A 15332-nucleotide genomic window follows, 5' to 3' on the forward strand; every position below is an offset into this window, starting at 1 on the left:
TGACATCATTGCGCATGCGCGGGCCTTCACTTTAGCCGGGGTGCCCCGGAAGTTGTCATATCGGCAAAGTGTTATTCTGGATGCCGTATCTCATCCCACACTGCGAGCGTAAGTTTTGTGCCAAGATCGCTCGCCTGCCTTACGCTCGCAGTGTGGGATGAGATACGGCATCCAGAATAACACTTTGCCGATATGACAACTTCCGGGGCACCCCGGCTAAAGTGAAGGCCCGCGCATGCGCAATGATGTCAATTATGCTTTGCCCACAGATGGGCAAAACATAATGCGCAGGCGCCGGAGGCAAATTCACTGCGCAGGCGCTAAGAAAAAGCGCGATCTGTGCTATTCACAGATCGCGTTTACGAAAGACAAGCCGAGAATCAGGGGGAGGAACCGCTATTTTACAACGCCCATTCGACCTGACCAACTTGACTGACAGGACAAAACGGACACTTCACAAAGGTATTTCAGCAGCATCCCGGGGGAATAAAGGCACCAAAAGGACACTAATGTAAAGCCCAGCTCTGCCCCTATTTCACACTATTTATATCTCATCTTTCAAAAACGGGGTGACAGGTTCCCTTTAATTGTAGAAATTAGATATAAGGACTAGAATATATAAGGTCTTAAGTACTTCTGCCAAACAGAAGAGTGCTGCAATGCAGACACTGCTTCTAACATATGCTTGATGGTACCAGAAAGTTACAATTACAGGATGAAATTGGGTTCGTAAAGTCTTCTAATAAAGTTCTATTTATGAATTTGGATATGGTTCTTTTTTTTAAGAATGGTTTTAATACTTTTGCTGTTTGTTAAGTTGAAGTTGAGTAGTGTACTTTTGTGCATGCACAGCATTCATCTCAAGAGATTTTTCTGTTTTAAGAGCTACATCAGATCTCTAGGAGGTCACTCTTGAAATGTTGTGTGTGTCACGACCACAAGGGTCAGTCCAGCGGACTGCACAACAAACACCAACAACGGGATGGGAAAAGGGGGAAGAAGGCCCTAATAGTAGTTAGGCGGTGCCCTGTCCCTCTTTCCTCAGCCTGTGCCTATCCCTAAGCTCCTCTAACGCCCTATGCTGGTCCTTCCCCTGTCGCCATCACGAACCTGGTCCCTAGTTGTCACCTCACCACTGCAGAGGGTACAAACACGGGATAGTGACAAGCACGAAACAGACAGGGAAAATACACAAGTAACTTAGCTCCAGTCACCACTGCCAAGCTCCACACCGCAGAAGACACGGAAACAGGAACCCGAACTCCACAGAGGTAGCAGATTCAGTGCTAACACCATATAGCTGCAACTCCACGACTGGTCTCCAGAGAAAACTATCCGCAACAGGCAGCTAAAGCATCATGCGACTATTTAAAGTATGGTGGGAGTGGTCACCACCCACATCAGCTGACCTAGCAACTCAGCAGCTTGCAGCAAGGAAAACTGACATTAACCCTTGCTAGTATGAAAGCAAAAAAACAAAGTTTAAATTAAAGCAGAGCCAGAGCTATCATGAATCCAAAAATAGATCGGGACATTGTTATCCAGTAAAATAAAGTCACGGTCGGCAGGCTTTTTATTGTAATTGCCGAATCGCTATGTGGAAAATTGTGTGGGTTGATATTTATTGTGGAATTTACACTTCCCAACACTCAAATTGCAACACCAAGTAGAAAAAGTGGAGGAATTGTGAAAATAGCCAAATGGATGGGCAAGTTTATGAAAATTATCAAAATGTTTTCAAAATACCTCGAATGACTTAGGCTGTGGTCACACTAGAGAGGAATACAGACGAGCGAGAGGCGCAAAAACAACGTATTGCACACGGACCAATGTTTCTCTATGGGGCAGCCTCCATCAGCCGTTTATTTCTTGGCTGTATTTTACGAGCATGTTGCGTTTGTCAGCGTATTGCTCAAAACATCCACCAATGAAAGTCTATGAGGACAAGAAAAATACGGATTACACACGAACCATGTGTGTGACTTGCGAGAAATACGCACCGGTGTTCTGTAGAAAAGCCGGTAATTCAGTGCGGTGTACAGTAAAATCACACTGACGGGATAGAATAGATAAAATAAATGTCTACACATAGAATAGGTAGATATATAGATAGAGAGAGAGAGAGATACATATATTTTACAGAGTTGGCTAGCTTAAAAGCCGGTGATTCAATTGCCGGCTTTTGCTATCTCCTTATCAAAACCGACAGGATATGAGACATGGTGTACATTCAGTGAACCATTTCATATCCGTTATACTTTACATATTCCCCACTAATAATGTTAGTAGTGTGTGTGCAAAATTTGGGAGCTCCAGATGTTAAAATAAAGGGTTAAATCACGGAAAAAAGTGGCGTTGGCTCCCACGCAATTTTCTCCGCCAGAGTGGGAAAGCCAGTGACTGAGGGCAGATATTAATAGCCTAGAGAGGGACCATGGATATTGCCAACCCCCCCCCCCCCCCCCCAGCTAAAAACATCTGCCCCCAGCCACCCCAGAAAAGGCACATTTGTTAGATGCGCCTATTCTGGCACTTAGCTTCTCTCTTCCCACTCCCGAGTAGCAGTGGGATATGGGGTAATAAAGGGTTAATGGCACCTTGCTAATGTAAGGTGACATTAAGCCAGGTTAATAATGGAGAGATGTCAATAAGACACCTATCCATTATTAATCCAATAGTAATAAAGGGCTATTACCGGCCTTTCTGCTACCTAGCGCTGTATGAAAATATATATATATATATATATATATATCTATATCAGCACAATGCTCACCGGTGGGTGCCTGGCCTCCTGGATAGAATGGTCCACTCATCTACCCAAAATGTATACCAAATAGAAAAAAGAAGGCAGCACTCCAAGTCCTTTTCATGGTGAAAAAGTGTGTAGTTTATTCAAACCCACATCTCTGCGACATTTCGGCTCACACCGAACCTTTCTCAAGCCTTGAGATATATATAAAAGTTTGGACACACCTCATTTAAAGATTTTTTTTTTTTAAAGATTTTTCTGTATTTTCATGACTATGAAAATTGTACATTCACACTGAAGGCATCAAAACTATGAGTTAACACATGTGGAATTATATACTTAACAAAAAAGTGTGAAACAACTGAAATTGTCTTATATTCTAGGTTCTTCAAAGTAGCCACCTTTTGCTTTGACTGCTTTGCACAATCTTGGCATTCTCTTGATGAGCTTCAAGAGGTAGTCACCGGGAATGGTCTTCCAACAATCTTGAAGGAGTTCCCAGAGATGCTTAGCACTTGTTGGCCCTTTTGCCTTCACTCTGCAGTTCAGCTCACCCCAAACCATCTCGATTGGGTTCAGGTCTGGTGACTGAGGCCAGGTCATCTGGCATAGCACCCTATCACTCTCCTTGGTCAAATAGCCCTTACACAGCCTGGAGGTGTGTTTGGGGTCATTGTCCTGTTGAAAAATAAATGATAGTCCAACTAAACGCAAACCTGATGGAATAGCATGCCACTGCAAGATGCTGTGGTAGCCATGCTGGTTCAGCATGCCTTCAATTTTGAATAAATCCCCAACAGTGTCACCAGCTAGGCACCCCCACACCATCACACCACCTCCATGCTTCACGGTGGGAACCAGGCATGTAGCGTCCATCCGTTCACCTTTTCTGCGTTGCACAAAGACACGGTCTGAGGAGTCCAAACTTGAGATCTTTGGTTCCAGCCACCAACGCACAGATTTCCAATGGTCTAATGTTCATTCTTTGTGTTCTTTAGCCCAAACAAGTCTCTTCTGCTTGTTGTCTGTCCTTAACAGTGGTTTCCTAGCCGCTATTTTACCATGAAGTCCTGCTGCGCAAAGTCTCCTCTTAACAGTTGTAGAGAAGTGTCTGCTGCTAGAACTCTGTGTGGCATTGACCTAGTCTCTAATCTGAGCTGCTGTTAACCTGCAATTTCTGAGGCTGGTGACTTGGATAAACTTATCCTCAGAAGCAGAGGTGACTCTTGGTCTTCCTTTACAGGGGCGGTCCTCATGTGAGGCAGTTTCTTTGTAGCGCATGATGGTTTTTGCCACTGCACTTGGGGACACTTTCAAACTTTTCCCAATTTTTCAGACTGACTGACCTTCTTTTCTTAAAGTAATGATGGCCACTCGTTTTTCTTTACTTAGCTGCTTTTTTTCTTGCCGTAATACAAATTCTAACAGTCTATTCAGTAGGACTATCAGCTGTGTATCCACCAGACTTCTGCACAACACAACTGATGGTCCCCACCCCATTTATAAGGCAAGAAATCCCACTTATTAAACCTGACAGGGCACACCTGTGAAGTGAAAACCATTCCCGGTGACTACCTCATGACGCTCATCAAGAGAATGCCAAGAGTGTGCAAAGCAGTTATGAAAGCAAAAGGTGGCTTCTTTGAAGAACCTAGAATATAAGACATACAGTAATTTCAGTTGTTTCACACTTTTTTGTAAAGTATATAATGCCACATGTGTTAATTCATAGTTTTGATGCCTTCAGTGTGAATGTACAATTTTCATAGTCATGAAAATACAGAAAAATCTGTAAATGAGAAGCTGTATCCAAACTTTTGGTCTGTACTATATATTAGACCAAAAGTTTGGACACACCTTCTCATTTACAGATTTTTCAGTATTTTCATTCACACGAATATTTGAGCCCATGGATCCATTCTATGTCCATTTTGCAAGCCGGCGAGAAAATCTCGCCGTATGGATGACTGGATGACACACAGATAATTTTTGGAGAAAAAAAAAAATCTCATCCTCGCATTGAATACGGATCACTGTTCAGGAAATTTTCTGCGTATCTCGGCTGTAAGGACCGTATTTTGATACGTTAGGTGTGACGCCGGCCTCAGTGTCAGGAACCACACACAAATTCATGAACTTATGCACCTCCGTATACTATCAATGATGTTAATAACACTGGTCAACGCAATTTTTCTGGCAAAAGGTTTTAATACATTTAAAGGGAAGGTACCGCGTTTGTAGATCATTAATAAATCACTGTAATGTAGCATAACATGCTGCTATAACCAAGTTTTAAATGCATGTGAAACAGATTACGTGTGTAATATGAGTTTAAAGAAGGCACTGGGGGCTGACATCTTGGTTTCACAACAGTTCACGACACTATCAGTGTCATTTTACGGCACCCCAAGGACATAGGAAATAATAGACTGGCGCTGACCCTATCTCTAACATTGTAGCTGCTTTAGCAGTGAGCTGGGCACGCCTCTGTGGGCTGCACAACTCACTGCTGTAGGTGTGACTGGCCGCCATTTTATAATAGCCCTGTGTTATCTGCCGAGCTCCACTTACTTTCTATCGCAGGAGAGAAGCACTCACTGGAACCGGAGGATGTGGAGTGCGGGTGATTTATCTCCATGCTGCATGTCTTGGGCAGACATCTTCTGCTCTCACACTCTGCCCTGTGTGCTTCTCCTGCTCTGTCTCCGCCTCCTCACACACAGACCCTGTCATCTCTGGTAAGCTGCATTCACAGCCTGCCTCTCTCTCTGCCATACAATGTATCTCTCCCCTCCCTCCACAATGCCTGGCCATTCTCTGTGGACCTGGATCTCCTCACAGACAGCTCTGCTCAGATAATGCTGCTCCATACATAAACACCACATGTCTTCACTTTTCCTCCAGTCCACCATGCTGCTGAGCCCATTGTGTTCTGCTTTTTTGTAAACTCTGTAGCTGTGTTTCTGATGCAGTAACTGCTGGTGATAGCAGATCACAGGGCAATCACACACAAAATGGCGCTTCCCTATGATGCTGCTCTTCATTCTGCCCCAGGGATATTGGACCACCCAAAAGGAGAGGGAAATGGTGATGTCAGCAGTTACTGCCCCAATTTTCCAGCAAAGAGTAAAGCTGGTAAGTCTTACTATAGCTGCTTGAGGTCTAAAACGGAAAATGCTCCCCCTAGTGGTCAATATATATAGTTGTAAGAAAATATATAATATTTTTCATATAGAAATGTTTGCAAACATTGCATTAATACATTTTATTTACTATTTTAAGCTTAATTTCACAAAAAAACAAACTACAAAAAAAACTGGTGGCACCTTCCCTTTAAGTCAATTTTGGCTGCTGATTAAGAATATGAACTCCACTTTTGGCTATCACATCAGGATTGAGATATTTTCAATTTTTGATGAAAATTACTCCTAATGTTTTATGATATAAACACATGATTTTCGGTACTATGTTTTGCATATTTTTAATCAAGGAATAACAAAGATTACAAAGTCTATGTAATCAAATCAAATATACTTACAGAATTAAACTACAAAATTTAAAAACACATATATATAGCACACAGATGAATGGCAAATAGCAGTTATTTGAACTTTCTTTTCTTGGCTGATCTGTGATGTACAGCTTCTGGGTTGTCTCTCATCAAGCTCCAGCAATAGTCAGCCATCATATGTGAGTCCCACCGGCCTTGATACCGTTCTTCCATTGTTTTAAAGGGACTCTGTCACCCCCTGCAGCCGTTAGAAACTAAAAGAGCCATCTTGTTCAGCAGTAATGCTGCATTCTGACAAGGTGGCTCTTTTAGTTATTGGTGCAGTTAAAGCCAAAATAAAGCGTTTTATAATTTCTCCAAAATACCTGTCTTTAGACAGGGAGGCAGGTCTTAACACCCCCTGCTGCAAACGCCACACTTCAGTCACTCAAATCTTCTTCCGCGTCGGGCGTGCATAATGCATAACACACTGCGGGGCTAGGATTCACAGGCAGGGCGGCCGCACAGGCGCAGTCTGCAAGACTGCATCTGAGGTCAGACGGCCAGAGCTCACGGCGCCTGCCCCTGGCAGAACTAAACAGCGCTGGCGCCGGATTTGATTGGAAAGCAGCGCGGAGGGGGCGGTGCCTGGCACCTTAGAAGATTTGAGTGACTAAAGTGTGGCGTTTGCAGCAGGGGGGGTTAAGACCTGCCTCCCTGTCTAAAGACAAGTATTTTGGCGAAATTATACAACGCTTTATTTTGGCTTTAACTGCACCAATAACTAAAAGAGCCACCTTGTCAGAATGCTGCATTACTGCTGCACAAGGTGTCTCTTTTAGTTTCTAACGGCTGGAGGGGGGTGACAGTCGCTTTAATGTCCTGATGAAAACGCTCCCCTTGTTCCTCGCTCACATCCCCAAGGTTGGAAAAAAGTCCAAATGGCTGTATAAATAGTGAATCTTGATACTCATTCTACATCCAAGATTTCGCAGACTCATTAGTAGCTCTTCCACAATCTCTTCATAGTTGTCTGATTTCTTATTCCCTAGAAAATTCTGCACCACATTACAAAATGCATTCCAAGCTCTTTCTTCTGTCTCATTCATTGATGTGATAAAATTTGGGTCTCTCATAAGTGTTCTTATTTGAGGTCCATCAAATATTCCAGCCTTTTTCTTCTCTTCACCAAGACCAGGAAAAGTTGAACATATATAGTTAAAGGGACACTGTCACCTGAATTTGGAGGGAACAATCTTCAGCCATGGAGGCGGAGTTTTTGGGTTTTTGATTCACCCTTTCCTTACCCGCTGGCTGCATGCTGGCTGCAATATTGGATTGAAGTTCATTCTCTGTCCTCCATAGTACACGCCTGCGCAAGGTAATCTTGCCTTGCGCAGGCGTGTACTATGGAGGACAGAGAATGAACTTCAATCCAATATTGCAGCCAGCATGCAGCCAGCGGGTAAGGAAAGGGTGAATCAAAAACCCCGCCTCCATGGCTGAAGATTGTTCCCTCCAAATTCAGGTGACAGTGTCCCTTTAAAGCATTCTCCACTGTGATTGAGAGCTTTGACGAACTGCTTCATCAATCCAAGATTTATGTGTAAGGGAGGAAAGACAATGTCCTTCCTATCCACTAGAGGTTCATGGATAACGTTCTTATCGCCAGATGCCAAACTCTGTCGCTGAGGCCATTCAGTTTTCACCCAATGCTCTGCTGTAGCTTTACTGTCCCAGTAGCACAGAAAAGAAGGGTGTTATCATAACAAATGGGAATTATGCATGTTCAAAGAAAAGAAATATATTCTCACATTTATTGGGAGACTAAATGAAAACTAAATTTACCTTAGTGAACCGTATAAACTGGCACTTTTCATACACTACTTATATTTATCATGGAATTCATGAAAATGGGCTATATACCTATAGCGCAAAAACGTGATGTGATAGAGAAATTATAAGATCAGATTTGAATTCAGCACCCTCAAATTAGTCTAAAACTGTTCTTAAAGTTCATGCCAGAAAATTTATTTTTTTTGTAGACCAGTGAATAGGTGCCTGAGGAATGTTCTGCCAGATTGAATGCAATTGGGCATACAAATCGGCAAAATCCGCTGCCAGCAGCTTCTTTTGTAATTGCCAGCCAATGATGTCTCAGATGTGCTTGATGGGACACAAATCTAGAGATGCTGAATGCCATGGTGACACATTTAGGCTGTGTGCACACGTTCCGGATTATTCGCGGATTTTTCGTGTTTTTTCGCAACCAAAACAATTAAAGCTTAAAAAACGCATACATATGCATCCCATCATTTATAATGGTTTCTGCTATTTTTGTGCACATGTTGCGTATTTTTACACGAAAAAAAAAAGCATGCGGAAAATTGTGCAGCATGTTCATTAATTTTGCAGATTTTAAGCGGATTTCCCACTATATTATTGCATTGGAAACCTCCGGAAAAAAAATGCAAAAATCCGCACAAAACACGCGCACAATACGCGACAAAAATGCGTGCAGAATTCCTGTGGAAAACCTCAGGATTTTCTCAGGAAATTTCTGCATACTTTCCGGACGTGTGCACATACCCTTAGGGTATGTGCACACGTCAGGATTTTTCCTGACAAAATCCTGAGAATTCTGCCAGAAATCCGCGTTCTTTTTTCGCGCAGATTTCTCGCGGAATTTGCGCGGATTTTTTGCGTTTTTTTTTTTTCCGGAATGTCCTTTTTGATAGGAAATCCGCAAAAAATCCAGAAAAAGATAGAGCATGTCTGGATTTTTTGCGGTATGCGTTTTTTTTGCGGAAAAAAACGCTAACATCTGCACAAAAAATGCGGAATGCATTCTAAAAGATAGGATGCATAATGTTAGCGTTTTTTTACCGGATTTATAGCGTTTTTATGGCGAAATTCCGCAAAAAAAACGCTAAAAATCCTGACGTGTGCACATACCCTTAGACTATGCAGGGTGCTCACAGTAACAAGAAACATGTGGGCTGTCGTTGTGTTGAAAAACGTCTACTGGGGCTCTTTCATATTTCCTCTTCACGGCATTGACTGCGTAGTCTCTAGACATATCTCCAGTGTCACGGTGTCAAAGACAAAAGAGGACTCCTCTCTGCTGAGTAAATAGATATCTTTTGAAAATAATGAATCTGAATCCAGAGGTTATATTAAATGAAAGGGGTGTTACTTGTCTGAGACATGCAATGACTAATTACTGACAGTCTGTTTTCCTGATCTACATCTCACACTGATAACGCCCCCTTTAATTTATAGGGCTTGCCTGGCGTTGGGGCTCGTGTTTGCAGTCACTCTATGTGACGACTTGTGGAGCTTTAAGGCCCCGTCACACATAGCGAGATCGCTGCTGAGTCACAAGTTTTGTGACGCAACAGCGATCTCAGTAGCGATCTCGCTATGTGTGACACGTACCAGCGATCAGGCCCCTGCTGTGAGATCGCTGGTCGTGTCGGAATGGCCTGGGCCATTTTTTGATCGTTGAGGTCCCGCTGACATCGCTGAATCGGCGTGTGTGACGCCGATTCAGCGATGTCTTCACTGGTAACCAGGGTAAACATCGGGTAACTAAGCGCAGGGCCGCGCTTAGTAACCCGATGTTTACCCTGGTTACCATCCTAAAAGTAAAAAAACAAACAGTACATACTTACCTAACGCTGTCTGTCCCTGGCGCTGTGCTCTGCTCTCCTCCTGCACTGGCTGTGAGCGTCGGTCAGCCGGAAAGCAGAGCGGTGACGTCACCGCTCTGCTTTCCGGCCGCTGTGCTCACAGACAGTACAGGAGGAGTGCAGAGCACAGCGCTGGAGGACAGACAGCGGTAGGTAAGTATGTAGTGTTTGTTTTTTTTACTTTAACGATGGTAACCAGGGTAAACATCGGGTTACTAAGCGCGGCCCTGCGCTTAGTTACCCGATGTTTACCCTGGTTACCGGCATCGTTGGTCGCTGGAGAGCGGTCTGTGTGACAGCTCTCCAGCGACTAAACAGCGATGCTGCAGCGATCCGGATCGTTGTCGGTATCGCTGCAGCGTCGCTATGTGTGACGGGGCCTTTACAGTGCACAGTGTGCACGCTGTCAGGATTTGCTGGTGGGTGTGTAACCGCAAGTATGTAATTTGCAGACATGCAGTTATGTGCCTACTTTACCTGCATGACCTCACTCAATGCAAGTGAATTGAGCAATGCTGCATCAAGTCCGTCTAGTCCGAAGGTCACATGACCACTTTCTCACAGCATTTGAGAATTCTGACTTCGTTCACTGTGAGGATTGACAAGTCTGCGGCCACATAGAGTAACTGCAAAATTGAGACCCAGAGGCATAGCTAGGGTTTTGTTCCAGGGGGGGGCGAAGCTTCTGAGTGGGCCCCTAACCAGGTAACTTTGATTACAACTGGGTGACGCGCCCTAATACTGGAGGAGAACCTCAGCAGATGACCGCGCTGTTACTGAAGATAATCTCTATATAAAGAGCAATATTGATATTACCGCCATATGGTCAGTGGTAGATACCAGTCCTACAGAACATATAAGAGATCACAGCACAGTTACAGATAATTACTTACCGCTGACGTTCTTTCTGATGGAATCGTTCCCTTTTCCCGTATTTTCCTTCTGACCCAGATCGACATGACAACTTCTTCCAGCCAGGACTCGGCTGCAGAGAAAACAACAAAGACACATTTCACTTCTCATATTCCAGCCCCATCACCATCTATTCCCAACCTGCACAAACTCCTCATCCTGCTGATATCCCAATACTGAGCCACTGCTGCCATATGGGTCCCTATTACTGCCCCTGATACCCCAATACTGAGCCGCTGCTGCCGTATGTGTCGCTATTACTGCCCCTGATACCCCAATACTGAGCCGCTGCTGCCGTATGTGTCCCTAGACTGCGTAGACACGCGTGTCGTAAATAGTGCCTTCCCCCCTACCACCAATCCCAAAAAGACAACAAAAACAGGCTTAGATGGGTTGAACTAGTCGGTCACAGTTTATTAATTTGATAAGCAGGGAGGGGCAAATTACATTTCGCAACGGGCTCACAGCCGTGGGCCCAGTCTGCGACCGACGGGCGGCCAGCCAGCCAATGAGCGGCTATGAAGCTTCGCCCCTCCCTCCACTTCTGCTGTGACTTAAAAATTAACAGTATTATTATTGTCAGCTTTAAGGTTCAAATATTAAGAACATTTTTTAAACGGCACAAAAAAAAAGAAAACATCAGTAAATATGTAAGGGAGGGAGGGTGGGACAATTCCAGAGGGTCAGCCGGGGAGAGAGAGGAAGGTGCTGACCCCAGCACCTGGATTTAACCCTTGTGGGTGTGGCCAGACGCCCCTTCCTCTCTCTTCCTGCTGGTCAGCTGGGCGTCCCAATTAGTGCATCACCTGAGGGAGTAGTGTGAGGGGGGAATAGGCACTGCACGGTGTCTCTTATTAGCTTTTCCCATAAGGGCTCCGCAGTCCGAGGCACATTCCCTATGCTGTACCGTGCCTGCCATTACTGCCCCTGATACCCCAATACTGAGCCGCTGCTGCCGTATGTGTCCCTATTACTGCACCTGATACCCCAATACTGAGCCGCTGCTGCCGTATGTGTCCCTATTACTGCACCTGATACCCCAATACTGAGCCGCTGCTGCCGTATGTTTCCCTATTACTGCACCTGATACCCCAATACTGAGCTGCTGCTGCTGTATGTGTCCCTATTACTGCACCTGATACCCCAATACTGAGCCGCTGCTGCCGTATGTTTCCCTATTACTGCACCTGATACCCCAATACTGAGCTGCTGCTGCCGTATGTGTCCCTATTACTGCCCCTGATAACCCAATAATGAGCCGCTGCTGCCGTATGTGTCCCTATTACTGCACCTGATACCCCAATACTGAGCCGCTGCTGCCGTATGTGTCCCTATTGCTGCATCTGATACCCCAATACTGAGCCGCTGCTGCCGTATGTGTGCCTATTACTGCCCCTGATAACCCAGTACTGAGCCGCTGCTGCCGTATGTGTCCATATTACTGCACCTGATACCCCAATACTGAGCCGCTGCTGCCGTATGTTTCCCTATTACTGCACCTGATACCCCAATACTGAGCCGCTGCTGCCGTATGTGTCCCTATTACTGCACCTGATGCCCCAATACTGAGCCGCTGCTGCCGTATGTGTCCCTATTACTACACCTGATACCCCAATACTGAGCCGCTGCTGCCGTATGTGTCCCTATTACTACACCTGATACCCCAATACTGAGCCGCTGCTGCCGTATGTGTCCCTATTACTTCACCTGATACCACAATACTGAGCTGCTGCTGCTGTATGTGTCCCTATTATTACACCTGATACCCCAATACTGAGCCGCTGCTGCCGTATGTGTCCCTATTACTGCACCTGATACCCCAATACTGAGCCTCTGCTGCCGTATGTGTCCCTATTACTGCACCTGATACCCCAATACTGAGCCGCTGCTGCCGTATGTGTCCCTATTACTGCACCTGATACCCCAATACTGAGCCGCTGCTGCCGTATGTGTGCCTATTACTGCCCCTGATAACCCAGTACTGAGCCGCTGCTGCCGTATGTGTCCATATTACTGCACCTGATACCCCAATACTGAGCCGCTGCTGCCGTATGTTTCCCTATTACTGCACCTGATACCCCAATACTGAGCCGCTGCTGCCGTATGTGTCCCTATTACTGCACCTGATGCCCCAATACTGAGCCGCTGCTGCCGTATGTGTCCCTATTACTACACCTGATACCCCAATACTGAGCCGCTGCTGCCGTATGTGTCCCTATTACTACACCTGATACCCCAATACTGAGCCGCTGCTGCCGTATGTGTCCCTATTACTTCACCTGATACCACAATACTGAGCTGCTGCTGCTGTATGTGTCCCTATTATTACACCTGATACCCCAATACTGAGCCGCTGCTGCCGTATGTGTCCCTATTACTGCACCTGATACCCCAATACTGAGCCTCTGCTGCCGTATGTGTCCCTATTACTGCACCTGATACCCCAATACTGAGCTGCTGCTGCCGTATGTGTCCTTATTACTGCACCTGATACCCCAATACTGAGCCGTTGCTGCCGTATGTTTCCCTATTACTGCACCTGATACCCCAATACTTAGCCGCTGCTGCCGTATGTGTCCCTATACTGCACCTGATACCCCAATACTGAGCCGCTGCTGCCGTATGTGACCCTATACTGCACCTGATACCCCAATACTGAGCCGCTGCTGCCGTATGTGACCCTATTACTGCATCTGATACCCCAAATACTGAGCCGCTGCTACATGTATGTGTCCCTATTACTGCACATGATACCCCAATACTGAGCCGCTGCTGCCGTATGTGACCCTATACTGCACCTGATACCCCAATACTGAGCCGCTGCTGCCGTATGTGTCCCTATTACTGCACCTGATACCCCAAATACTGAGCCGCTGCTACATGTATGTGTCCCTATTACTGCACATGATACCCCAATACTGAGCCGCTGCTGGCGTATGTGACCCTATTACTGCATCTGATACCCCAAATACTGAGCCGCTGCTGCCGGTGCAGATAAGGGGAGGGGAAAAAAATAATAAATTACTGATAGGGGTTTGTTATAAATCTCCAAAAATAATGGAAGCAATGGAGAATATCCTCGTAAAGCAAATAGATGAAGCTGCGACTCAAGGAGAAGTCATTATTATGGGGGACTTCAACTACACTGAAATAGATTGGGGAACAGAAACCTGCAGTTCCAGCAAAGGTAATCGGTTTTTGACAACTATGAGAGACAATTACCTTTTACAACTGGTTCAGGACCCAACAAGAAGGGGGGCACTGCTAGACCTAATATTAACCAACAGGCCAGACCGCATATCAAATATAAGGGTTGGGGGTCACTTGGGGAATAGTGATCACAAAATAACAAGTTTTCATGTATCCTTTAATAAGATGTGTAGTAGAGGGGTTACAAGGACACTAAACTTCAGGAGGGCAAATTTCCAATGGATGAGAAATGATCTTGGTGCAATTAACTGGGACGATATCCTGTGACATAAAAATACACAAAGAAAATGGGAGACGTTTATTAGCATCCTGGATAGGACCTGTGCACAGTATATACCGTATGGGAATAAACATACCAGAAATAGGAGGAAACCAATATGGCTAAATAGAGCTGTAAGGGGCGCAATAAGTGACAAAAAGAAAGCATTTAGAGAATTAAAGGAAGTAGGTAGTGAAGAGGCATTAAATAAATACAGAAAATTAAATAAAGTCTGTAAAAAGCAAATCAAGGCAGCAAAGATTGAGACAGAGACTCATTGCCAGAGAGAGTAAAAATAATCCCAAAATATTTTTTAACTACGTAAATAGTAAGAAACTCAAAAATGATAGTGTTGGCCCCCTTAAAAATAGTCTGGGTGAAATGGTGGATGAGGATAAGGAAAAAGCCAATATGCTAAATGACTTTTTTTCATCAGTATTTACAAAAGAAAATCCCATGGCAGACAACATGATTAGTGCTAACAAAAATTCCACATTAAGTGTCACCTGCTTAACCCAGCAGGAAGTACGGCGGCGTTTAAAAATCACTAAAATTGTCAAATCTCCAGGCCCGGATGGGATCCACCCCCGAGTACTGCAGGAATTAAGTACAGTCATTGATAGACCATTATTTTTAATCTTTAAAGAGTCCATAACAACAGGGTCTGTACCACAGGACTGGCGTATAGCAAATGTGGTGCCAATATTCAAAAAGGGGACAAAAACTGAACTCGGTAATTATAGGCCAGTAAGCTTAACCTCTACTGTGGGTAAAATCCTGGAGGGCATCCTAAGGGATGCTATGCTGGAGTATCTGAAGAGGAATAACCTCATGACCCAGTATCAGCACGGGTTTACTAGGGACTGTTCATGACAGACTAATTTGATCAGCTTCTATGAAGAGGTAAGTTCCGGACTGGACCAAAGGAACCCAGTAGATGTAGTGTATATGGACTTTTCAAAAGCTTTTGATACGGTGCCACACAAAAGGTTGATACATAAAATGAGAATAATGGGGATA

This window comes from Ranitomeya imitator, chromosome 4 (genome assembly GCF_032444005.1).
Source record: "Ranitomeya imitator isolate aRanImi1 chromosome 4, aRanImi1.pri, whole genome shotgun sequence".
Classification (NCBI taxonomy): Eukaryota; Metazoa; Chordata; class Amphibia; order Anura; family Dendrobatidae; genus Ranitomeya; species Ranitomeya imitator.